This window comes from Lepidochelys kempii, chromosome 8 (genome assembly GCF_965140265.1).
Source record: "Lepidochelys kempii isolate rLepKem1 chromosome 8, rLepKem1.hap2, whole genome shotgun sequence".
In the NCBI taxonomy this organism is placed as follows: Eukaryota; Metazoa; Chordata; order Testudines; family Cheloniidae; genus Lepidochelys; species Lepidochelys kempii.
In genome coordinates, this window is record NC_133263.1 from 19377680 (window position 1) to 19405505 (window position 27826).

The window sequence follows — 27826 nt, forward strand, 5'->3', positions numbered from 1 at the left end:
GGAAATGTATATAGTGCATTTTCTCCTGTTTATTTTCTGGGGTGTCATGATTAGGCTTTAAAATATATGTGTACATTTAGAATATAAAAATTACACTAAATAATCGCTTGCACTGCAGAATTTCTGAGTTAACTTGTGATGGCAGAGAGAAACTGATATGTTCTATTCTCTTATGTTATATTGCTATGTATCTTGAAAGTGTCTGTTACTATTACTTTTATCTCCATCTCCCAGATAAAACATATATCTCAGAGTTGTACAATCCTGCTCAGGCTCCAGCTCACCAGCTGAGCCAACAAAAAGAACCAAAAGGAGAACTAGTTTTGGCCATATGGACTCTGCTCTTAAAACTGAAAATACTTTCACTGTCTTTTCAGTATTGTAGAGGTAGGTGATGGATTGACACAGGAAGTTCAGATCCCATATCCCCAAATTTCAAGGTGGCTTTCAGTTCTGGTTTTGACTTCTCATGATTAGTATTACCTTGACCCTAGAAATTAATGGGAATTTTGTCACTGAGTAAAAAAGGAAGCGATATTGAACTTGTTTATTTACATGGGACATCTATCTAAACAGGTGCCTTCAAGCAACATGGGCATATGTGAGAACAAATCTAAGCGGAGGAGAATAAGGGTGAGCATGATTTGAAATGGAACCTTGTTTTATTAAAATGAGAGAGAAGCCAATCTGTAGGCAAAGCATTTTGGGGACTTCTTAGATAGCAAAACCTTGATCAACTCCCTGAGCATGCCTCATGTGGACTAGATGTTTCCAAAAGCATGAGCGGAATCAGGCTGGAGTGCTTGTAGTTAATAAAAAGTATGGTTTCAATTCAGAATATTAGCAACTGCCTCTGAAGAAGGCTAGTTTTAAGGTTAAAGCACTAGACTGGGACTTAGAACTGGATTTTGTTCCTGATTCTGCCACTGACTTCCTGTGTGACCTTGGGCAAGTTATTCAGATCACGGTTTTCAAAGAAGATCACTTTGGGGACGGAAACATTGAAGCACCCTAAATCACTAGGTGCTTTTGAAAATCTTGGCTTCCATCTCTCTGCACCTCAATTCTCCATCTGTGAAACTGAGCTAATACTTCCTCCTTCTGTACTACTGGAATATTTAGATTGCAAACTCTTCAGGGCCATGGTAGGGTCGTATTATGTATGTGTAGAAATACCTGCCACAGTGGTCCTGATCTCAGCCAGGGCCTCCAAGTGCGACTGAAATAAATAATAATAAATAATGATCAATCCACAGGCTGAATATTTGAAGAGATTTATTAATAAAATGTGTATATTCTTAAAGCAGAAAACAAGTTGAAATGTGTGAAATTAATTATTCATTGTGAATTGTTCCCTGCGCTCTAGTGATTTGTTTTTTAAATTGACAAAAAGTCTGAAGGTGGTGTTATTCACAAAAATGTAAGGTCATCTTCAATCTGCTGTAGGGGAAAGAACTAGAAAGTTAACACAATTTTCACTTTTCTGCAGAGAAAAACTCCACCCTTGGAAATAGTTGTTTATTCTAAACTGGGTGACTAAATTATTGGGGTAGCCTCCACAATAGATTTGGGCTGAAATCAGGCCCACCGACAGGAGGTGGGGGGCAAAAGGGGCAATTGCCCAGGGGTGCGAGCGATTTAAAAGGTCCCGGGGGCCCCTGGCTGCCGCTGCCAGCAGCACAGTGGGGCTAAGGCAGGCTTCCTGCTTGCCCTTGCTCCGCACTGCTCCCGGAAGTGGCCGGCACATCCCTGCGGCCCCTGGGGAGGGGGTCTCCGCAAGATGCCCTTCCCCAAGCGCCGACTCTGCAGCTCCTATTGGAGCAGCAGTGGCGCACAGAGACCCCCTGGGCCCTCCACCTAGGAGCCACTGCCAGAGAGGCGTGCTGATCTCTTTCGGGAGCCGGTCGAGGTAAGCGCCGAATCCCTGGCTTCCTCCAGCACCCAACTCCTGCCCTAGCCTAGAGCCCGCATCCGACACCCAAACTCCATCCCGGAGCCTGCACCCTACACCTCCTTCCGCACCCAAACTCCCTCCCAGAGCCCAACCCTGCACTGCCCAAATGTCAGGCGGACCGTGTCTGCATGGGCGCAGCTTGTGTGTGCGAGAAGGGCCCATTGATTGTTCTGCCCTGGGGCCTGGAATTGCTGTTGGTGGGTCTGGCTGAAGTGATCAGAAGTGAGGCTAGTGTCCCCATGTTTGGCTGCCCAGTGTGAGACACCTAAAAAGAGCTTGACTTTCAGAGAGTGGGAATTCACTGTATATGCTCCATTGTGCAATTTCTCTCTAAGGTTTTCCATCCAGCTGTTTTGTTACTAGGGCTGCTTTCCCCCCAGTTATTTTCTTTTACCAGAAAGCTACTTTAAGCTAGTTTTTATTTTTTCCATGAATACACGTGGAAAGTTGTTTCTCCGAAGGTTTTTAAGCTTTCTGAAACAAACCAAAGACTCATTTGAACTTAGTATAGCTTGGATTTCCCAGGAAAGCATCAGTGCAGAAGCTGGTTTGCAATTTTAGAGCATCTAATTTTGTAACAACCCTGATGCTTCACAAGAGTCTGGTTTTTGTGTTTCATTTCGAAATGTGTCAGCATTAAAGAGGTGAATTCACACTGAGCAAACTTTAAAAAGAAAAGGACAACAAAAGGGTCCGGCATTATACGATTATAAATAGGGTGACCAGATAGCAACTGAGAAAAAACGGGACAAGGAGTTGGGGGTAATAGGTGCCTATATAAGAAAAAGTCCCAAAAAAGGGACCGTCCCTTTAAAAATGGGACATCTGGTCACCCTAATTATACATAATTATACTTAGTTCTTAATTAGCACTTTTCATGTACAGATCTCAAAGTCTGTTACAGAAGGTAGGGAAGTGTTATCTCTGGTTTTATGGATGGGGAAACCAGTGCACAGATTGGTGAAGTAACTCACTGAAGGACATGAAGCAAGCCAGTGGAAGAACCAGAATGAGACCCCATCTCTCCTGACTCCCACGTCAATGCTTATCCTCCAGTGCATTAACACTTAGCAAGGTATTGGCTGAGACACCCTTGCAGAAATGAGTGTGAGTGCTATGATGCCTGTTCTAGATTAAGAAAAAAAATCAGACTCTTCCTTCTCAACTAGTAACCATGTTGAAAGCTGTAGTGCAGATAGGAATCAGTCATTTTTACCACTTGACATTTCAGTGAGTCCAGTTTACAGGGCAGCTTCCCCTGGCAGAAGTTGCACCTGTGCCAGACTCTGGGTCTAAATTTTGTCATTGTACATGTAACCCTGCTGGGTAATCATCACCACTTTCTACAGCATTCTGAGTTTTTCATGAATGGGAGGATGCCCATTCAAATACAGAGGAAGCCAAACTCCGTTTACTTTTTAAGATGTGACCAGATCAAAGCCCATGCAGGCATGGCTTTTGGTCACATCTCACCCTTACAGCATGTGCACAGTATCAGCTCTTGGTATAATATTTTAAAGTGATTTCATATTAATCCTCTTTGTAAGTCTTAGTGATAATTAAGAAAGGAGATTCACTTTATTTCTATTGACTTTATGTAACATCTGTTGACATGAGGAATGTCCCCTTTTCAAACCACAATTGCAGTGGTCTTACACAAAGCCTGGAATCGACTGGATACGATTGATTATGCTAAATAATATGTTGGCCTAGATAGGATTGAAATGCCTGTGACATAAGCAGGTCAATACTGTTTGATTCAACATTGAGGCTACATGAAGAATTCATCGAGCTGGTTAGGACCATGTCATAAGCACAGCAAAAATTTACCGCCACCCGCTGCAGTTTAGCAAGAGTTTGTAAATATATATACACAAGTAAATGAACCATTAGGACCCTACTGTGCAACTCATTTTCTTTAAAAGGGAGGTTGGGATGGGAGTAGAATTGTGCTATCAAATTACCCCTCTTCAGATGATGTCTTCATTTGCAAAAGAGAGAGATTATTAGTGTACAAAGGCATACAAAATGCAGATAAGAGAGACACATTATAGTGTTTTCTCCTGGGTTTTATTGTAGATGTAAACAGGGTGTGGAGAACTGACATCTGTGTTCTGAGAAGAGCAGTAAGGATAAAAGAATAAAAATGCTGTTTGAGAAATTAACCACAGAACAAGATTTCTATGGACACACTCTTCCCACATGTCTTTGGCCCCAGCTACATACAAATGAGTTATAAATAATTACATTAATGGTATCAAAGCAAGTCATAATGGGCCAAATTACCGTCAAGTTCTGACTTCAGTGGAGTTACCCCAGATTCATATCCATGTAAATGACATGAATTTCAATATATATGTGTGAACTTGTAAATAAACCCTAAAGCAACTACATGTATACAAACAGGTTTCAGAGTAGCAGCCGTGTTAGTCTGTATTTGCAAAAAGAAAAGGAGGACTTGTGGCACCTTAGAGACTAACCAATTTATTTGAGCAAAAGCTTTTGTGAGTAAATTTGTTAGTCTCTAAGGTGCCACAAGTACTCCTTTTCTTTCTACATGCATACAGTTTGTGTTTTTCCAACCACAATGAACTATAGACATTTTCAGAGCATGCCCACTGAGATCACCTCCATTATTTCTCAAAGACTCTTTGAAGTTAATAGGCCCCACTTTCAGCCCCAAAACCTAATCAAAAACTTCAAGACTATGTAGTTAAATTTTTCACAATGTGTCACAAATATTGATCTGAATGCATTAGGAAATCTGAAAAATACAGCAGTGTTTATGTTTTTCTTCCCCCCCTCTAATACTTAAAAATAGTCTGACACTGCCTGGAAGTGTACCTGTGTCTGCAAGCAGGAGAAGGTCTAGAGAAGGTGTAAAGGTGATAACCCTTCCAGCAGATTCTGTTTTTGAATGGTCTAAAGGTGATTTCTGCATTAGCTAATATTTAACAACAAACTTGCCCATTAGGGAAATCCAAGGTAATCAAGCACTGAGCACTAGATCAACACTAAGGAGAAACTATCAGACACGGGCCAGGTTCTGTTCTTACCTACTCTAGTATGAATCTCAGCCACTCCATTAACATCAGTAGTTAGAGCTTGGATTTACTCAAGCATAAATCAGATTCGGCCCAATATACCATGTGTGTTTTGTTTCATGAACACAGTGAACAGCCAATCTTTCTCTGGCTTTATGTATTTTGGTTCGCTCGAACCCCCAATTTACTTAATTTCATTGGATTAATCTTGGGGGGGGGAAGAGTGGGAAAACAAAAACAAAACAGGTTTCAGCTATTTCAGTTGTGAGCAAAGGATGTCTCCCACGCTGTGCTCCGAGTAGTTTTTATACTTTTGGGTGTGAATTGCCACTAGAAACAACAGCAACTTGCACACTTGTTACTTTTTATTCCCAACCTAACAGTATAGCAAGTCTGCAAGATTTTGTGAATTAGCTTAGTGGGATGCAACACTTGTTCAGAGAATTGAAATTGTGTGGTGCTCCCTCTAATGTTATCAATTCTTCATAATTGTTTTCTATTTACATCCCTTCCTCTAAGAGATAAAAAAATGCAATTTTCTTTAGCCATATGCATAAGCAACTAGCCCATAAGCCTCTAGTATTTGCTGGGAAAGAGGGTATTTGATATGAGGAAGCAGCACTAGTGAGAATGGTAAATATATATTTGTGGCACACAGTTTTGCTTTCTAGCTAGCCAGCTAACGTTCTCTACTCTCCTTTAGATTCCCACCTTTCTTTTTTTCCTCTGCAGACCAGGATTTTAAGAGGACTGTAATGCCCAGATAAATAATAAACAGAGTTTTGACCCTACTAGTGTTTGTGAAATACCACTCCCTCCTCTAGGCTTGATTGCAGGCCTTTTAAAGAAGTGGGGCATAGGTATTCTGGAGGCAGTGCTAATGAGCAACACATGTTAACAGTTAAAGCCCGGATTTAAAGGTTTGCCTGAGTGAGAGAAAGGCTAGGAATAATGTGGAGATGTGAAAATGGCCTTTTAAAAACTAGGCATTTTAGGAAATCTAATTTGAGGGCCAAAGGCTGACCTCTTCTGACTGCTTTGGGATTGTAAAAGAGGAGAGGAAAATAAAATGTATTAAGCAGGCCGAGTCTTTTGAGAGTTTGAATCTGATTTTGTTTGGCTATTTTCTCCCATAGTTTTTCTATTGTGTATCTGTAAGGATAAACCCCGCATAATTGGGATAATGAGGACTTAGAGTGAATCTGTTTGTCCTGAGCAGACTATACCCTTCACAGTGTGTTTCAGAAAGGGAGTAATTACAACCCTGCAGCAGAAGCTGCAGGCAACTGCTTTTTGAAAAAGTAACAAGCATGTTATTGTACCACTAGGAGAATGCAAAGCTTTCTCCCCAACCCCAGGCCTTTAAACCTACAAAAGGCTATCTCTGGAACTCTCCAACCTGTGATCATCACTATGCTATTAGGTCTAGATTATCCATACATGAAAGCCTGTCATCAACTAAATTAACACAAACTCCATGCCAAGCCTTAATTTAAAAAAATCATCAGCTTAGAACCACGACTGCTTAATGCATACAACAAAGGCTAATGGGAGAGAAATAATCACAACAAAGGAAAAATAGATTCTGGACACAACTACATGAGTATGGATGAATCACCCCAAAGCTAATATGAGATGTGGGAAAGAATGCATTTATTCAAAGTACTTACTACATATAGAGCCAGATAACTTTGGTAGCTTTAGCCTTGATGCACAGACACTAACCATCAAATCTTTCTCTCTGTTCCATTCCACCAGTCTAGAGCGTCTCTACTGATTTCTGTGGAGAGAAAAGTTGGGTGAGGTAATATCTTTTATTGGACCAACTTCTGTTGGTGAAAGAGACAAGCTTTCAAGACCTGAAGAAAAGCTCTGTGTGAGCTTGAAAGCTTGTCTCTTTCACCCGCAGTAGCTGGTCCAATAAAAAATATTACCTCACCCACTTTGTCTCTCTAATATCCTGGGACCAACACAGCTACAACTACACTGAAAACAATTTCTATTGAACCACCCCAGTTAACTTAACCCGGTTTAACTGAGAGCAGAATATGGCTCTAAGCTTCTAATTGCTCAATTTTAAAACATTCCCCCTTATTTTTCTTTACAGGCTCAGTGCTTCCAACTCCCCCAGGGCATTAATCTCCTTCCCTCCTCTCTTAAATCTGACTCACCATAGGATTCTTTATTGTTCAGTGCCCTTGGGTGGGAGGTTGGTTTGCCTCTAGATTGGCTAGCTGTTCATGCCCTTTACAAAATGTCTTGATCTTTTTTAACACAGGAACAGACAAGAACATGAGCTGGCAATGAGCACTGATGTTAAGCTACCCTTCATGATGTGTATTTTGAACTCTGGAATTATCTATGTTCAGAGGAATCCAGAAGCCTCCCATTAGGCACATAATTTTGAGACTACTATCCTATGAAAGAAAATTTCTCCTTTACCCTAGCCAGCGATTAGTTTATGACCTGGCCTGTCAGCATTAATAGACTTTATACTTTTACCCTAGCTACTATGACTGATGATGCTATTCTTAGCACTATAAGTGTCTCATCGTATTTTAAACCAAGGCAAGCTATATGCCTCCACAATACTTCAGTGATTGGTCTTCTCGAATTCACCACTACGAACACTGTGATTGTAGTATTATTTTATAGTTGTACAGTAACAACACCCAGTGCCACAATCAGAAGCAGGGCTTCCTTGAGAGGAATGATGGCCAGTGATTAGGGCACTAGCCTAGGACTTAGGAGACCCATGTTTAATTCCCTGTTGCACCACAGATGTTTTCTGGGATCATAGGCAAGTCACTTAGGCCCAGATCCTCACAGATATTTAGCTGCCTAACTCTCATTTGGGTGTTGTGAGGATAAACCTATTAAAGACTGTGAGGCACTTGGATACTGTGGTGATGCGGACCATATAAATACCTTAGATTGTGCAAGCCATGGCACAAACACAGGCTCCAAAACTGAAAAGAACTCTGCAGGCAGATCCATTCCCCACTGAAGGCAATGGAGCTCCCTGAGCGTGTGACTCTGCTCATTTGCAGCACCTTGCAAAAACAGAGTCAGAAAAGTAGATGCTGTGATTGCCACAAACAGCTCACAATTCATGAAGGTGGGAAGCATAGAAAGGGCAGGGGACAGACCAATCAGATATATACAATTGTTATATAATAGCAAATGTACATATGTTCGTATTCAGATTTGTGATGACGTAAATATTGACTTTCCCCCTATTGCCATTCAACCCACATCCCTCACCCTAGTTATTAACACATACTAGCTTGCTTTTCTTTTGAAGAGAAGGGGGTTCTGAGAAGGGACTTGAAGGAGAGGACAATAGCCTTACATGTAGTTCAGAGAGGCCTAGATGGAGCAACAGTAGAGATGGTATCTACAGCACCATATCCTTCTCCACACAAACCCACTTGCAGGAGCACAGGTTCCTTGTTGGCTGCCTTGTTACATGGATTTTATCCACACTGAAAGCAAGGATGTCAGACTGATTCCATAGGATCCTGCTGTATTAGCAGGAGTGTGGTTAGCAAGACACGGGACGTCAATCTTCTATTCTACTCAGCACTGATAAGGCCTCATTTGGAGAATTGTGTCTAGTTCTGGGCACCACACTTCAGGAAAGATGTGGATAAATTGGTGAAAGTCCAGAGAAGAGCAATAAAAATGATCAAAGGTCTAGAAAACATGACCTATGAGGAAAGACTGAAAAAACTGGGTTTGGAGAAGAGAAGACTGGGTGGGGGGGAGGGGGACATGATAAACATGATAGCAGTTTTCATGTACATAAAAAGTTGTTATAAAGAGAAGGGTGATAAATTGTTCTCCTTATCCACTGAGGACAGGACAAGAAGAAATGGGCCTAAATTGTAGCAAGAGAGAGATTTAGGTTAGACAATAGGAAAAACTTCTTAATGGTAAGGGTAGTTAAATACAGGAACAAATTACCTAGGGAGGCTGTGCAGATTTTTAAGAACAGGCTGGACAAACACCTGTCAGGGATGATCCAGATAATATTTATTCCTGCCTCAGTGCAGGGGATTGGATTAGATGATCTCAAGGTTCCTTCCAGTCCTACATTTCTATGATTCTTTCCATGGGCCACCCATAACTCTACTCAGATGGCTTCAAGGTCATTCATCACAATTCATGATATGGCAGTTGGGCGGAAGAAGGATAGATTGTATTTTCAGTTCCAGCAAATTTTATCTAATTCTCTGCCAACGTGACTATGGGCAGTAAAGTCAAATGAGACCATACAGATGAAGGAGGAGGAGAAAACACTAATAAACACTTTAAAAAGAGAAAAGAATTCTATTTGGGGAACTGCTGGCTCCTGAGTTGGATGTGATGCGACACTGTGCCATCTGTTTATCTCAGTACAGTACGGATTGGAGTAGCTGAGGTCCTATAGTAACACATGCATAAAGAGAAAATGGGTAGCAGGATGATTTATTACTTCTCTGCCATCTGATTGATGGATGTAGCAAAGACAAGCTTTTCCTTTCTCTCCAATCATTTTTTAAGTTGAGTTTAGTGATCATGAAAGGTGCCAGAATGACAGCACAGAAACATGGACTCCTGGACTTATCCACATAATACTTACAGACCTGACTAGTTGGGACCCCCTGTAAGGTGACAGTATAATTCAGGGGTCAGGTTGTGGCTAGCTCCCTGCATATGCAAATATGTGGTGGGGATGGTAGGGTGCAAGGAAATTATTTCAATGAGTGTTAGCCACCAAACCTGCTGAGGCACTTTTGAAATTCCCACTTAGGGCCTATCTGCATCTTTAGGTACCTTTAAGTGCCTTTGAAAATCTGCCCTAAGTCCCCACTTTGAGCTCCCACTGCAGGTTGACACTGCCTCACTGCAAGATAGTACATTAAAGATATAATTACCCTACCTCTGCATAGTCATTCAGTCCCTAGACTCCCTGATGAGATTGCCATCAAGGGGACAATGGTGACAGCGTCCTCTGGGAATTGTTCTAAGACCATCACTTTATTTTACAGGCTGTAAATCACCAAATAGCCATCAGTGGCACTGAAGTAGTGTGGAGCTACAGGGGTTGGGGTGCACTTATAGCTACTTCCCAGCTTTTAGTTCGATATCTAGAAATACAGCAATGTCATTCTAAAAAGAACCAGAGAACCTGGAGGATATCATTTACATAGAGAGAAATAACTTTAGATGGGACTGAAATTAAATGACAAAATAACCATACAGGTCTCTAACATCCTTTACTCACACTTACAACTTGCAATACTGAAAATAAGTTACCTTTGTATTTTTCTCTTCTTCTTTTCCTGGAGGCATATAACTGTCATTGCTTTTAAATTTTTTTTAATGTATTGATATGTCTCACATTAGTCTCGATCTCAGCAAGATGTCTATTTTCTCTCACTACCTACATTTTTCTTCACAAACTCTCGTTTAGCCCTTGTGTTAGATGATGCTTAAAAGTCCTGTGGGAGTCATAACAGATGATGATTAAGTACCCTAAAGGAGACGTGGGAATGCATTTCTACAATCCCTCTCAAACATTTTCCTTTCAAAGGCGTTTTTTGCCTCTCTATTAAGTGAACGTCTTTTATGGTGAATTTTATTTTTACAGCTTCTCTCCCTTTACTCTAGTGGGATGAAAGCGTTTAAAGTGGACTCCTGATTCAAATCAGAGGAATTGACAATCAATTGAATATATAAATCATTTCAAACAAACCTGGTAAGTACTGCCCTTCACAGCTATCTTTGATACTTACCTGGCCCTCATTACATTACCGTAGTATCTGAGCACCTCATAATCTTATCCTCACAACAGCCATGCAAGGTAGGAAAGTCCCCATTTTACAGATGAGGAACTGAGGCACAGAGAGACTAAGGCCCAGATTCACAAAGGAACGTAGGTGCCTAAATCTCAGACATTGGTGCCTAAGTCCCAGTTTTGGCTCCACTTGTAATCCACAAAACTCCCATCAATCCCAGTAAGCACCTAAATTCTCTTGGCGCCAAAGTTAGCAGGATAAAAGTTCCCTCGATGCCTGTGTTCCTGCCTTGGGGCATGCACACTGCTTCCTCCCTCTAGGCATCCAGATGCCTACCTCCTGCCTAAGCTCCAGAGCGATTCACAAACCAGGGATGATAGGCAGCTGAATGCCAAAGTCACGTACAGGGCCTGATCTGGAGGGTGCTCAGAGGCTGCCTACTGCATCGGGTCCATTCAAAATCTGGCCATTGAAAGAGGTGGCAGCATCTGTGTCATAAATATAAAGGGAAGGCTAACCAGCTTTAAATCCCTCCTGGCCAGAGGAAAAAACCCTTTCACCTGTAAAGGGTTAAGAAGCTAGGATAACCTCGCTGGCACCTGACCAAAATGACCAATGAGGAGACAAGATACTTTCAAAGCTGGGGAGGCGGGGGGGAACAAAGGGTTCTCTCTGTCTGTGTGTTGTTTTCACCCAGACCAGGGCAGGAATGCAGGTTAGAACTCCTGTGAAGGGCTAATAAGCAATCTAGTTAAATATGCGTTGGATTCTGTTTTGTTTAAATGTCTGATAAAATAAGTTGTGCTGAATGGAATGCATATTCCTGTTTTTGTGTCTCTTTGTAACTTAAGGTTTTGCCTAGAGGGATTCTCTATGTTTTGAATCTGATTACCCTGTAAGGTATTTACCATCCTGATTTTACAGAGGTGATTCTTTTACTTTTTCTTCAATTAAAATTCTTCTTTTAAGAACCTGATTGCTTTTTCATTGTTCTTAAGATCCAAGGGTTTCGGTCTGTGCTCACCTATGCAGATTGGTGAGGATTTTTATCAAGCCTTCCCCAGGAAAGGGGGTGTAGGGTTTGGGAGGATTTTGGGGGGAAAGACGTTGCCAAGCAGGCTCTTTCTCTGTTATATATTTGTTAGACGCTTGGTGGTGGCAGCAATAAAGTCCAAGGGCAGAAGGTAAAATAGTTTGTACCTTGGGGAAGTTTTAACCTAAGCTGATAAAAATAAGCTTAGGGGGTTTTTCATGCAGGTCCCCACATCTGTACCCTAGAGTTCAGAGTGGGGAAGGAACCTTGACAATCTGTATTGTAACTCTTTTCCCAGTGGGTAGAGCACTCACCTGGAATGTGGAAGAGTTAGGTTCAATTTCCAACTCCTGCTCTGTGAGAGTTGGAGAAAGGATTCAAACAGGGCTCTTCCACCTTTCAGGAGCATGCTGGAACCACTTAGCTATGGGATATGTTGACATGGGGCTTCAGTTTCTCCTGCTGCAGCTATTCCACCGTAGAGAAATAATGAAAGAGTGATTAGAGCAGGAGGACTGGATCCTGGGTCTCCCACCTTCCAGACCCTGGGCTACAGAGTCATTCTCATTGTCACTGGCTCAATCACTCTTTCATTATTTATCCACAGTGGAACAACTTCCACAGGAGAGACCCGCTGAGGGCACCCCACATCAGAATATCCCATAGGTCAGTGGTTAGAGCACTCTCCTGAGAGATCCCTGTTTAATCGTGTCCCCCCCCTCAGCAGAGAGGGAGGAATCAGACTTGGGTTTCCCACAGCTCAGGTGAATATTCTAATCACTGGGCTAAAAGTTATAAGGTAGGTGGTGGCACTATCTCCTTCAGCTGTTTGTGTGGAGCAAGTCAGTGTGGCTAACTCATTCCCACAAGAAACACTTAAGGTGCCTAACTCCAAGTGGCTGGCTACTGTTTGAGGATCGCTAAGCAGAGCTAAGTGCCTCCCTGCAACCCAGATATAGGTTCCTATCTCAGAGAGGGACAGAGCTTAGCACTCACCCCCATCATTGCAATCTCCCCACCTCACACGCTGCCTTTTGTGGTGCCCATCTCACTGAAGCGGGAACCCAGCCACCTAACTCAGCTTTGCGGATCAGAATGTCCGTCCCTGTGCTTTTCTAAGTGCTGTGGCACACTGTGTTGCAACACCTACGTCCCTTCCTGGATCCCATTTTAAGGGACTTGTCCAAGGTCACACAGGAAGCAGAGCAGGGAATCAAAACGCAGGGTCCCCAGTCCCAGGGTACTACCCAAACCACTGGGCGCCCCTTCTTTTTCCTGAACATTTCTTAGTCCCAAACTTCATCTGTTATATCATATTTTATGAATACATTTGTCCAATGGACAGATATGACTCAGCTGCACAGTGCGCACATATATTGAGTATATACTCAATAAAACAAAGCTGCAATTTCCTGACAATGACTGGCCATATATTTACGTGCTATGTGTCACTGCATGCTAATAGAGTACTTTAAGTACATAACTATTCATGTCTACTAAACAAAGGGTGTTCTGAGGGTCAACAAGAGCTAAGTTACATGATTATTAGGAACTTTGTCTTTGAAGAACCGCGGATGCATTTGAGAACAATGCACTACCAGTTATGTTGTCTGTATGTACTCTCTCATTTTACGCAGGGTGAGGACATTTGCATGGAAATGGATTTTTATTAGTAGTATCATTTTAGAGATTAATTCCAGTCAAAGTCCTGAATCTGAATGCCAGGTGATGTTCAAAACCTTAAACCCGCAAGGGGATCAAGTGTTCCAGATTATAATGGATTGAACCAAAACTCCAGATCTAAATGCTTTGCCTCCTAAGCTTTGGAGTGTTTCAAATCCGGAACCGGATCTGAATTTGGTGGCTGAAGCCCACTTTTGTTCTTAACACGTCATTAGTTCTGACTGCTTATTATCCATGTGAATCACCTTCCTGGACTTTCAGGGCCTTCTGATCCCCAGGGAGGATTCATCTGGATAGTGAGCAGGCAGTGCTACCATTGAACCCATTCCTTGGTAGGTTTTGGGGACAAGAGGTGAGAGGAAGGGGAGAATCTTTATTTTTGTGGGCCAGGCTTCCTAGAAGCTGTAGTGACAGAAGCTGTTTGGAGGGAGGTCTTGATTCAGGCATTCCTCAGCTGCCCTGGTCTTCCTGGCCCTCTATGCTCCCTTAACCTTCCCATCCTAGGGCTCAGCAAAGGGAAGGTTGCAGCCAGTTTCCACCACTGCATCCTCCCTTTCCAGACGATCCAGCACAGTAACCCTATATCACACAGTCTGGAGTGGCTTACGACCGTGAGCCACCCCAGACTGGTGGTATGTTCTATAGTTAGATTTCACCAAGCTAGTAACAAATGTGAACTCCTGGATCACTGTATTAACAGTCTTACCATGGAGTCACAGACAGTCCTCCTAGACCAGTGGTGGACATGCTGGCCATTGGATGGGAGAACAGCGAACCGTGGCCATTGGGAGCTGTGGGCGGCTGTGCAAATGTAAACAAACTGTCTGGCAGCCCACCAGTGGACTACTCTGACTGGCTGCGTGTGGCCCACGGGCCGCAGGTGGCCCACCACTGCTTTAGATTCTCCTGTCTATCTTGTCACTCAGTCAAACTGGACTTAGTGATAAATGGTCTTTAACACCAAAAATCACACCACATTCTGGTTGCTTCCAGTCCCAAGAAACCAGTCACTTACCCCAGATCAATTGGTACCCTAGATCTTACACCAAAGACAAACCCAGTAGCCAATCCTGTTATAAACTATCTAAAGATTTAATAACTAGGAAAAAATATGAGAGTTATTTACAGGTTAAAGCAAGCAAACATATACACACAAATGAGTTACTCATCTAAATCAGGTTGTAACACCTCCAGAGAAGTATCCCCACGTGGGGAGCCTCCCCTATATTGGTTCAAACTGGATTCTCAAGACATCAGCCGCCAAAGAAGACTTTTGGTTAAATAGCTTAAGGTTAAACTGACTCAGGGCCTTCTTTTTGATTCAGCAAATGGACACGACCCACTCTCCTGGGGAGGTGGGGTCCAAATCCTTCCTGGGAAGGGTTGGACAGACTTTGACCTTCTGAGGCTCAATCAGACTGACGGGTAACTTCTGGTAAGGTTTTAGCATGTGTATTGGAACTTCTATTGATTTTATATGTTTTCTCCGTAATGCTTTCACCTTAAGAATAAATGTGCTTGATTATAAAGAGCTGTGTGGTAACTTATAGCTGTGGGCAATTACAACTGTGCGTAGCCTCTGAGGAGAAAGCAAAGCACAGACTCAGGCCTGTGCAGGTAGCCTGGCATGCTAGGGAACTGACAGTGTAGATGGGAACTGTGTAGCCTCGGAAAACCCCATTCAGGAGGGAGAGTGACGTAAGTCTTCACTCAAGAGAGGTGGTGGTTAAGGAACTAGGAGCCTAGACTGGGTGTCATTACTGGACCTCAGAGAGGGAATACAGGTTCAGTTGCTCTGAACCGTGTTAGGGAACACAGGAGGAGACATGCCTCAGAGAGGTGTCCCCGATGTATAATACCTTTTGGGACTACTTCTGGGACAGTGCAATTTCTGAAGTGCCCCTGCTCAGGGCTGTGTCTTACAGCAAAATCTAACCCTAAAGAAGCAAAGCTCATGTTTTCACTGGGACTCTAGAAATGAAGAGCAAGTGAAATAAAAATACAGAAAAGAAGTTATACACAAGCAACATCATTTCCAAAGCTTTTTCCACTTTCCAAAAGTTTTCCATAAGGTGTCAGTGGCTCATTAATTACCAAATTGTAATCTCTGAGGCAGCATTTGTCATCTTCTAACACAGCGTTTGTTATTTAATTGAAGAGCAGTGGTCTGTAAAACAAAGAGTGTGATATCAGGTAAGCCATGTATGTCCTAATCCATATGCTCTCAACAGCTGTTCTGTCTAGCGTGATGCTTTTGGGGAACTTGTTGCAAGACAGGGGAAGCTGTTCACTCCTGAATGTGGAAAGTTTCCTGATACATCAATAATGACTATACTTGTCACTTGCATAGTGTTAAGTCTTCAAACACTTTACCAGCATTGGTTAACAATGAATGAAGGTATTTTAATTATTGATTCACCTATCCATCCATCCAGCTACTGTTTCTACCATGCTCACAAAGCTCATATCATCTTGTTATCTAAATGCTGCTTTCTAAAGCAAATGGGACTTTTTTAAAGATTGTTTCACTGCATCTAGAAGAAGGCTGTCAATCTGTGAAACCAAAGAAATCGTATATATTATAACAACACTTCACAGTGCTGTGGTACTGGGGCTCCTTCTATATTAGCACGCACTCTCAGACCCCCTCTATGATATTCCTTTGGGCAAGGAGCACAGACCCTCCAGAACCCTTTTCTCTGTAACCCTACCCCCACTAGATGTGTGGACTCCACCTCTTTGCTCTTAATTGTCTCCTTTTCCAAAATATGTCAGCTGAATGTCTCTCTTTCTCTTTAGGTACCAGGATTCTGCTCCCATGTCTTCCTTTTTATGGTCCAAATGCAATGAAAGGTTTAATCTGAAGCATATTCTCATCACTGAGGGTGAGATTGCTCTACTCAATTTCTGCTCAAATTACTTAACTGCATTAATTGTGATTTATAACACCCTGTTTTGGGGTCCCTAATGTATATTGAAATGGAATGTGTGGGTGGCCTGCTTGAAGGGAAGGTGAGTTTTAAACACATTAGGAGGCTTCTCCTGCACCCCAAAGTTACACTGTGTACTCTGCTTAGAAATGTTCTTAAACATGGACTATTCTTTGCTGACTCTTCTGTTTTAACTCTGTAAAAACTTTTCAGCCTCATATGAAAAGCTAAACTGGAATGGCTACTTATTTCCAATGTTAACACTGGCATTTGCTTTTTCTTGACATATATGTCATAGAGTTTAAGGCAGAAGGGACCACCAGGGCTATGCTGACTTCCTGTAGATCACAGGCCACCAACACCGTCTAGTATCTGCACACTAAACCCAACAACCAGAATGAGATCAAAGTGTCACAGCCCAGAGGAGACTAGATTATTGTGCGCAACAGGCAGAGAATAGAAGGTGCACCAATGTCCTAGGTCCTTGCAATGGTAGAGAAAGGTTAAGTGACAAATACCCAGATGATTCTGGGAAATGACTTGAACCCCACGCTGCAAAGGAAGTGAAAACCTCCCCCAGATCACTGCCGATGTAACCTGGAGGAAAATTCATTCCCGACCCCAGATATGATAGTCAGTTGGACCCTGAGCATGTGAGCAAGAACCAGCCAGTCAAGCAGGTGTGAGAGATAATGCTTGGTGATATCTCAAAGCACTGGCCCTCCTGTGATGTTTTGAAGGAAGTAGACAAAAATACCTAGAATACATCGGGGAAAAACCTTCCTGGATCCTGTTGGTGACAAGCTGAAGCCCTGAATGACAAGATTATAGCAACATCTGACTGATCCTTGCCCCCGACCATCACAAGCAACCTTATCATATAATCCCACTCATAAATTTGTGCAGTTCTCTCTTAAAAGTAGTTAGGTTGTTTGCCCCCACAACTCCTATTGGGAGGCTGTTCCAGAACCTCACCTCCCAAATGGTTAGAAACCTTCTAATTTACAACCTGAATTTGTTCATGGCTAGTTTATGCCCATTTGTTTGGGTGCCAACACTGACCATTACCTCAAATAGCTCTATGAATTTGAAGGACCAAAATTTTCAAAGTTTTTCACAATGGGTGAGTTACACAAAACATTCCTCCAGCCAGAGTATGGTCATAACCCCCCATTTCTCCATACAAGCAGGCATGTGTAAATGTCCACTTTGTCTGAATGCAGAAATGCGGGGTATTGCCCACATAACGGGTGCATGGGCACTTTGCATGAAAAATCCCTTGCGTGGTGTTTTGAAAACTTAGCACTGAATAGGTTTACTTTGCAATGTTACTGCCAGCCATTCAAAATTTTCCTGACCTCACCCATAATCAGCATTAATATACAACAGATATATCTGTTTCAACAATGCAATCCTAGCTTTTTATTAATAGTTGACTCACAAACAGTAACAACTAACTACATGTTTATCCTCCCACTCCCAGGTCTATTACCTCAGGTAACTAATAACCCTAGCTTATTTTTTATTATTATTTTATTTTAATGTTAACAAAAAAGGTTCCATCTGTTTGTGATAATAGCAATGACTGACATTGTTTCAAAGCAGATTTAGAAATAAGTTTGGTCCTGACATTTATTCGGCTTGTGGGTGTTGTTTATTGCCTAGCAATTAGAACTTATATTAACATAATATAACTCCTCAACTTCAAAAATCTTTGAGAGCTTTCCGTGCACAGATTCCCAAGAGCTCTCCCCTACTCTCTTCCCTTTGTCTTTTCGCTTTCCCACCTCCACACCCATCCGCCCACCTTCCTTTAAATGTGCAGTTTCAAATTTAGAGTTCAAGAAACTTTGTTTAAATCTAAGTCATGACAGATATTTTCTTCTAGGGCAGAAGCAGCCCACAGCACCTGTATTTTAAACCAAGTTAAAACACAGCTTTTTAGTCTTCAGAAACTTTTGTTCCTCTAAAAGTATTTTGTTTAATGTGTAAGCCCCAACTGGACACTTCTATGTCAGTTTAAACCAGGCCTGTTTTGGCTTAGTGCAAATTGATTAGAAATTGGTTTAAGCTAAATTGAAATAAGCCACTATTAAACTTCAATAAGAGTGTCCACACGGGTGTTTCCACTGGTCACTAAATTGGATTAAAAACTTAGTTGCACCAGTTTGATTTAAATTTCTCATGTACATATGGCCCAAGTCAATGCTGAATCCTAGGGCCCAGTCCACCACTGGCACAATGTGTTCAGATCCCATGGAGTGGCATGTGCTATGCACATGACGACTTTGTCCCGGCATCTCCAGAGATGGCTACATCACTGTACCCATTCTGATTAGTCTCTATGACTAGCTGCTGAGTTGCAGTTGCTTTATTATATTCTGCTCCCTGTTGGCCAGAAAACCTAACACCAATAGCTTTTAAAAAAACATTGCTATTGATTTGAAACTCCTGCCTCAAGTCAAAACATTCTGCTCTTCAAGGTCAAATATTCACTAGGTGTCTATCAAAGGTTTTGCTCAGAAAGTTAAATTAGCAAACTTTTAATAGTGTTTAATCAATTTGAGCACAAATAAACATCAACCTCTCTTGTTGAGTTCTTGTTGAGCGTTGATAGCTCTTCAGATCAGTTAGCAGATTCCTATTTCATCAAACTGTGCACTTTTACTATTTGAAACCATGCCCAGCTTCTCTAAAAGAGCCTTGAAGATGAGAGATCAGTACTGGTCTTTATCTTCAAACAACTATAATTTATATGAGAACAAAGTGGCTTCCAGAACAAAGCAGCCCAATAGCCTATTCCTAGGGCAAACTCTGCACTATCAGGCAGTGATTCCTTTCACAAGTAGCATCTCCACAAAGTTATATACAACGACTCTGAAAGGCACTATAAGCTTCAGAGTCTCTATGCCCACCAGTGAAGTGACTGTCAAACAAGCTTGTTTTCTACCAGACACAAAGTCGCTATTCAGTTTTGATCATATTTGCGGGATTCATTTTAGCTCAGCCCTTTGGAGGGAGGCTAATAAGATGGGAAAGTCACAAGTGAGGGATCCAATTTTTCTGTCAGAGCAAACCTGAGTTTTATTGTATTAGGAAGTTGTCGCTCTTTCCGTGTCTTTGGCAACAAACTAAAGTAACTTATGCGGACACAATTTGATGTGAAAGTGGCTAACGTGAGGCGATTGTGATACTGTGTTGCATTAGAAGGAAGAGTGACAGCAAACGGATAATCTGAATGGTGGTCCTTCTACTTTGGCTTCATCTTCAGAGCCATTCCCTTTCCTGAGTTCTAACTCTATGCTTCTGCAGTTGGCCAGCAGGAGTCTGAGGTACCTGACATGCGAGTGATATCAGAGATATCACAGCTGTTTCCTATCCTAAGTACAGGGGAAAAGAGAGATGTCAAATAGCTCTATACAGTAACAAATATAACATACTGGCATTTTAATGGCGACCCCCTAAACAGAAAGAATTGTTGGCAAGAATGGCATAACTGAAAGCTATGGGAGTTTTTCTGAGTAAGGACTAAAGCCCCAAGCTAAAAATTAGAGATCCAGACTCTTAATTGGTGTAAATCACATAAATGCATCCAGGTCTGAGTTATGCTGAGGTTCTAGCTCAGAGAGAGGATCTCAGTTCTTAGTCTGTAGTTAGCAGGCTTGATGAGTGCAACATCAGCCACTTGCAAGTATTCTTTGCCATTTGTGCCTGATGATTTCTCAGGGGAGCTCCACCCTACTTCTTGATCATGAATAAATCATTACTTCCTCACCAGTCTCTCAGAATTAACGATCCTTCATCTATACAAAGGACTTTATTTTGCTGAATGTTGTAAATTGCAGTTCTTGGGAAGTGGATAGCACTTGTTTGTCTCTAGAGTAGGTTTGTTTTGCTCCTTAGGGAATACTATAGGGGTGGAAAACTGTATAGAATTCTACCCTGGGGGAAGAAAATATTTACTGTAAATTGATGTCATCGGGGCTACTCTTGCAGAATAAAGGCACAAGCTCGTGCTAGGTGAACCAGTTCTGGTAAAAGAGAAAGCAATCATGTTTTACCAAAATCTCCAAACAACACTAGTTAAGACTTTCTGGAGATTCAGAAAAGTTTGATTACATTATTTGTCCATGTTGGTGCTCCTCTGCAATTCCTGCTTCTAACTGGGAGTGGAAGTGCTGGAACACTGTGAGTAAAGCGATTATTGAGACATTTCTGCTTGGATTGGAACCAAGAGGCACTGGAAATCTCTTGTGAGTTTTCCAAAACAATTTTGCAGGCCCAAGAGGCGTGAAGGCTTTGGAGAGTGTTGTATAAATACCAAATTAACATAATCTCGCAAATTCAGAGTTTCACTCACAATTGGTGGAATCTGATTTGTGGTATAAATGCTGAATTGGATTGGGCAGCACTTTTGCTCATGTCTCTCATAAGATGAAGTAACAGAAAAGTAGAGGATGGATCCAAAGTGCAAAGTTTAGATTCCAGATCCAGTGTTTGGATCCAGGGTTTTGTGAATGGTATTTCCATACACAAAAAGCAACCATACATTTTCATCCTAAAATGACTGGATAGGTCAACTATTGTCAACTCTAGCAATTTTATTGAGAGACTTGCAATATTTGATATTTTTCTTAAAGACCACTCTTGGGGTCATGTGCATACTTGAGACTCCCAGGTTTAATTGTTTTTAAAATAAGTTTCTAGCCCTTATGGTTGCAGAGAAAAGCTTAAAAAATGTACCCTAAAGGTTCAGAAACAAGAAGAGTACCAGAATCCAAAATGTATTTTTTTAATCTTATGATCTTTAAGACCGTCTTATGAGTGTAGAGGACCCAATTCATGATTTTTTAATGCATAGGGGTGTTAATACTGAAGAAAGAACAAAAATAAGGTTTCCATGGGAGAGCACAGTATGTATGTATCCTCTGTAACAGGAAGCAGCAACTCCGAGAAAAACAAACAAACTGCTGTCTTTGCAAGCAGGAAGCTATTAAAAATATAAAGGTGCAATACACAGAAAACAAAGGTATTACAGTTTTATAACTATGTATGCATGCCACCTGAGTTCATTAGAAAAGCAGTTCATTACCAAAACTAGAGCCATCTCAGGAGTTTAGACCTTTTCCAAAGGTCTAACCTTTTCCAAAGTTCTGAGTTGTTTTTATCCGGGGTTCCTATGCAGCCAGTTTAAGGTCTAGTTATAAAGTGCAAACCTGGATTCAAAGTACAGTAGGGGATGGGAGGTGTTTGAACCCAGGGTTTTCTTTAATTTCTATATAAAAGGTAATTCAGTAGATTGAAGTTACATTTTAAAAACCAATACAGAATGGATAAAATATTCAGAACACACACTTTTGTGACTGACTTCTGTAAATATAATATCATGTATGTCCTCTAATTTCTATATGTCTGTTTTATAAATCTAAACCTAGATTGGAGTTTGAATGACATAAATCTCACCTTTGATTTGTAAAAATTGTCATTACCTTTAACCACACAGTTTTGAAATTATTTTTTTAAACACTGGATTTAGTTAAGAGATTCAAATGATTTATGTCAAGAACTGAATTTACATATCTAAAAGTAATTTGCATATCCAGAAATAGATTTGCATAACCTGAATGCAAATTTGCATATCCTAATAAGAAATTAACATATCCTAAAATGAATTTATAAATTGTAGAAATATATTTTAAAATCCTGCCTCTAGATACTTAATAAATAGCTTTGATTTGCATGTCCTGACTTTGCTGTTAAAATAGAATTAATGAGTGATGATTTATAAATTGGCCCTTTGACATTCCGCCATTGTAAACTCTTCAGATGCAAAGGAGCATTAACTTTGTAAAAAGACAACTGTATGTTTTGTCCTCTGGCCATAAAATTAAAGCTAAAAGTGGAGTTTTCTATGGTAGGATATTTCCTGGGTTTTTAGGATGCTCTTAATCTAGAATCCTGGCAGATTAAACATTCTAGAGAGAGGACAGAACTGCAAAATTCTGCAAAATTTTGAAATGAAAGCATAAGCTTTCATGTGAAGTGAGCTGTAGCTCACAAAAGCTTATGCTCAAATAAATTGGTTAGTCTCTAAGGTGCCACAAGTACTCCTTTTCTTTTTATGTAAAATGAAACCTCCGAACCTGTTCAACCTCCTTGCTCTCTGTGAGCCTTCTACTTCACTTAACAAAGCCCGTTGCTGAACTGCCAGTGTATTTCATCAGTCAAATTGTCGGTTAAGGCTCTGATTACTGAATATTCCTGGTGCTGATGCAAAATGCAGAAGAACACAGCTTGTTTTTCACATCCGAAGATGAGTTTGCATAGCTGTAACCAGTTACACAGACCATCTTTTAAATGGTAAACTGAGCAACTACTGCTTGGAAGCCACTGAAAGAGAATAAATATGGAACTCGGTGAGGTTATTTATTGTAATTACATTTTCAGAGCATTATCAGGTCTTTTAAAAGACCTTTGTCTTAATTACTTAATGCTATAGTCCTCCCCACATGATAGTTTTGTCCACCGTTAAGTGCCAGCAAAGCATCCCTTTAAAAGTAAATTGATTATGATTTGAAAAACACAGTAGGTGTTCTGAAATGGCCAAGATACAACAACTGCCTGTGGCTGATTACCACAATGCACATGCTCCCCTTTTGAATTCCTTTTGGAATTCACACACAGGGTCTGATCCTGAAATATGTTGAGCCTCCAACTCACGTTTAAGTCAGTGAAAACCAACACCACTCAGCACCTACTGAAAATGCTAAGTCTCTAGCAGTATTAAGCCTCGATACAGACACTAAGTGGCCAGACTGAATATCACACAGTAAAACAATCAAAGTGCTTTCTAATCCTTGGTGTAGTTACAGTGCATTACATTCTAAACATTGTCACCCATCCAAATTGTCACATGCTCGGGCAGATCTCACCTCTAAGGCATATTCAGCTTACAGCACTGCTCTTGGCTAGATGTGGGTTTCATATTTCCTATGAGTATGTTTAAAGCACATTGCATATTCCACATTGCATTGCAATGCAGATGGAGCTGTAATAACCATATTAACTATTGAAACATGCATTACTGGAGAAAGTCCTGTATCACAAAGTGAAATAAATAGATGGTCTGTCTGCTGATACGCAACAGCACAAGGCGAAATAGGTGCAGCATATAAAAGTAGATTCGTCTTTCACTAAAATACATATTCATAGCATAAGCTATACCGAATCATTAATCAAATCTGTCAAGCCAGACACCTATTGAATCAGATATTTTTCCCTGCAAGCTTCTGAGTTTTATTGCATGCAAATAAGGGACAAAACTCATTAAAACAAAATAAAGAATAGTCCCTGGACACTTGATGCTAAATAGAGCTGTGTGAATAATTTATTTAATTACTGTTCCCTCTTTTTTTTAATAGCTTTTGATTTCCACAAATTTATTTTATTTTAAATCATTGGCTGTCCAATTTTGAGGGCTAATTCTGGCTCTCTAGCTGGTTTGCATATAGTGTACTGTGAATACTGAAAATTTGAGCTGTAATACTTCATTTTATTGGACACGTATGCTCCATGATATGCTTCTGTTCCATGATTAGCTAAGCATTGCTCCTGGAATCAGGTTCTAATTCAAGAATATTGTTACCAGAAAATTCCTTCACTAAAGTATTTGTGGGGAATTGGACACACAAGGTGTTTGAACACAAAGAGGATTTACAAATAAAGACCCCAATAGCATGAGTGGAACCACGGCAGGTAGTGCTAAAGGACCTCAAGTCTAGAAGCTGGACACAGGCGCTGACTTTCCAATGCGCCCAGGGGGTGCTCGACCCCCGGCTCTGCCCCAGGCCCTGCCCCCACTCCAACCCTTCCCCCAAGACCTCACCCCCACCCCGCCTCTTCCCATCCCCACCCCACCCTACCCTACCTCTGCCCCTCCCTGAATAAGCCCCATCCCTGCTCCTCCCCCTTCCCCCCAGAGCCTCCTGCATGCCGCAAAACAGCTGATTGCAGCAGGCAGGAAGTGCAGGGAGGGAGAGGGAGGGGGAGTCACTGATTGGTGGTGTACGCCGGTGGGCAGGAGGTGCTGGGGGGAGGGGAGAGCTGATATTGTGACTGCTAGTGGGTACTCAGCACCCACCATTTTTTCCCAAAGTCAGCACCTATCAAGCTGGATGCTCTTTGAGGGTTATTTGGTGAAGACTGAAGGAAGAGTCATAGATTTTAAGGTCAGAAGGGACCATTCTGATAATCTAGTCTGACTTCCTGCATACATTGACAACAGAATTAATTCCTGCATCAAGCCCATAAGTTCTGGCTGAGCTAGAGCATACCCTTCAGAAAGACTTCAAGTGGTGGAGTGTCTATCACATCTCTAGGTAACTTGTTCCATGGCTAAAATTTGCACCTTATTTCAAGTCTAAATTTATCTACCTTCAGCTTCCAGCCACGAGATCTTGTTATGCGTTTGTGTGCTAGATTAAAGAGTCCTCTAATATCAGAAATGTTCTCTCTATGTAGGTAATTCTAGACTGTGATCAAGTCACCTCTTAACTATCTCTTGAAAAAGCAAAATAGATCAGGATTCTTTAAGATAAGGACATTTTTTTATAGTGTGTGAAGGCACAAAACAAACTCAAATCACAGACATGTTAATCCTTTCTCTGCTGCTCCCTTTCTCAGCCACTCTGGAACAAATCACTGAAGGATCAATTGTGGCTTTACCACAAGCCTCGTGTTTGGAGCGGCATGCAACTGCATTGCTCCAGGAGCAGTCTGGGAACCAGATTGTGACTCAGAAGGGTTGGGGCCTTCCCCACCTCTTGGGAAAGAAGGTACACTGCTAGGAGTAGTGCAGGGAATTAAGGGGTTTTACATCTCGTTACTCAGTCCCAAAATTTGCCATTTTCAAAAAGACTTGAAGTACAACTATGAAGACTGTTTTGTGGGGTTTGGGGTTGGTGGGTTTTTGTTTGTTTTTTGTTTTTCAGGTAATAACAAAAAATCCTTGTGGAACAGAAGTTTTCTTTTGGGCATTGTGAAATAAATGTTTGCCAGTTTCATCTTTGTTTCGGTTACTGGGGGAATATTGTTGACCTTTTCCCATAAACATTGAAAAGGAAAGCTAACAGATGAGCCAAAATGATGAAGCAATGTTTATGTGAGCATTAGTCAAATTAAAATTGGGTCATGATGGATATGAAAATGTGGAGAAGGGATTTTCATGTTACGGAAGCAAAACAACTGGGTGCTTTATGCTCTGTGTGGGGAACAGGGGAATCTCCCCTTCTCCATCCTAGGTAGGAAGTAGTAGTATTTAACATGCATCAGGAATAGCATATGGACTTTACACTGGTTACAACATTTTGAATATCTGCCTCATACTAGTATCTATACATCTTTGTCCTTATATATTGCTTTTCCAGCCTTCAGCTTTAAAGCACTTCACAAAGTCATTGTCAATAGGTCATTGTCAATATTGTCATATTATAGGGGAGGAAAATGGGGCATGGAAAGGTTAACTGACTTGTCCAAGGTCACACACCAGGAAAAGAGCAGAATTGGGACTAGAACCCGTACTCCCTGACGCCTAGGTCTGTATCCTAGCCAATTTTTACACACACACACACCCCCCCCCCCGAAAGCAGAACTACAACACAAGGGACTGAAACACTGATTTGTGCTGCAGGTGGGGTAACAGCAGATAAGCCGAAGGAGGTTTGAACTAAAGCCATGCTTCATTCTGTGGGGAAAAAGAGGCCCAGAGTGCCATCCTGGACTGCTTTGACTCCCCTCTACTTACTCTGTGAGCTACTGTCTGTGTGAATGCAATATGCTTCTGAAACACCTCATTACATAATGTTGTATTCCTTTTTCCAACAATTCTTTCCCCTGATTCTGTCTGTGGGAGTGGGCCTTCTGTCATGTGTTATTAATGATAGTAAGGGCCAGGATCAGATGATGGCTGGGGAATCCATTTGCAACAAAATGACGGGCTTGCCTCCCCACTGAAAGCCTTACCCTCTTCCAGCACTTAACATTTAACATCCTGGGTCAGTTCCCCACTGACAAGCACTCAGGAGTCCTGGGGAACATGGAACCAGAAATGCTTTTTATGTAGAAAAAAAAGATAAACATCTATTTACATAACAATGAAATTAGCAATCCCAAGCAGTATATTGGCAAATGGCTGGCCCCACAGTCCCAGTTATTGATTGTTTGGTTTGTTGACAAATCCCATTAGACTCAGGGTGGTCAGGCACTCACCAGGAGATGGCTCTCCTCAGCCTGTCTACCCTTATCCTATAAAGTCCTCTACCATTGCCAATCATCTGCCATCAGAAAAGTCAGCTCCCACAGCTTTGCTACTAGCTAGTCCTGTTCTGCAAAGTCAGATAGACCAGCTCATCTTCTGCCAGGCTCAGCCTCACAAAGTCAGCTACACAGATGATCCAGGATCCCTGGGATGGAAACGCAGAGTAAAGCAACACCCCTGTACAAAGCCCTGCTTGATCTAACAGTTTCTTCTCTCAGACAGTCTCTCATCCTTCTTGTTGAATTTGGGCTCACTACCAAATCAGAATCCATAACTTGTCAGGTTAGGGTGACCCACGTCTTCCAGGCTCTACCTTTCTTAATTTCTCCTCCCTTATTTAAATACACCATTTAATACCATTTCCAAAACTAGCACAGAAACAATATAACACAAAATGCTGTACAGAACTATGCTAGGGCAAAATGATAGTTTATGTAAATTAGGCCTGCCAGTACTACTTCCTGCTACAGGGAGAGCAGAATGCTTATTTTCCCTTTAAGCCTCCTCACTTTAGGGCTTACATTGGCAACCTCATCTCTCTTTCCCTTAGGGCCCCCACTCTTCCTCTGGTTTCCCCATCATCACAGCACTGTCTCCTTGTCCAATATATTGGTTCAGGCACTCACTTCTTCCTGACCACTGCCAAAAACATCCTTCCACAGTTTTTGCCTCTAGGGGAAGCCGGTGACTCTGTAGCATGTATCAAGTATGTCACTTTTGTTACACACTGCCATTGTACAACAAAAATTCTTAGCAGGGCTTATACAATCAATATGTAACACATTTATTTGATCAATGATGTGTGAGAAAATCCAGAATCATCTGTGATATGGTTTATGCTTAATTCAAGACAATCACTTTCTTTCTCTTAGAATCCATCTCTTTTTTCCAAAGGACTTTAGAATGAAAGAACCTCCTCGTACAATGAATACTGATACCGAGACAATAAAACAGGATGAAATAGTATATGCAGAAATTGCAACTGAGTGAATTAAAATCAGAGGAGGCAGAGAATAAGTTACCTTGTTTCAAAGGATATAGGTTACTCAAGTGCTATCATTTTTTGTGGGTGCTGCTCTGCCTA

At 41.5% G+C, this 27826-nt stretch overlaps 1 long non-coding RNA gene across 1 annotated transcript in view; it reads left to right on the forward strand.

The window, feature by feature from the left end:
• The first annotated feature begins 310 nt into the window (after window positions 1–310).
• The window catches only part of LOC140916499 (uncharacterized), a 98271-nt gene continuing 70755 nt past the window's right edge, over window positions 311–27826 (forward strand). The window contains exons 1-5 of the long non-coding RNA XR_012160530.1: window positions 311–387; window positions 577–633; window positions 10654–10741; window positions 14823–14932; window positions 16297–16382. This is a non-coding gene — a long non-coding RNA (uncharacterized lncRNA). The remainder of the gene's footprint in view (window positions 388–576; window positions 634–10653; window positions 10742–14822; window positions 14933–16296; window positions 16383–27826) is intronic.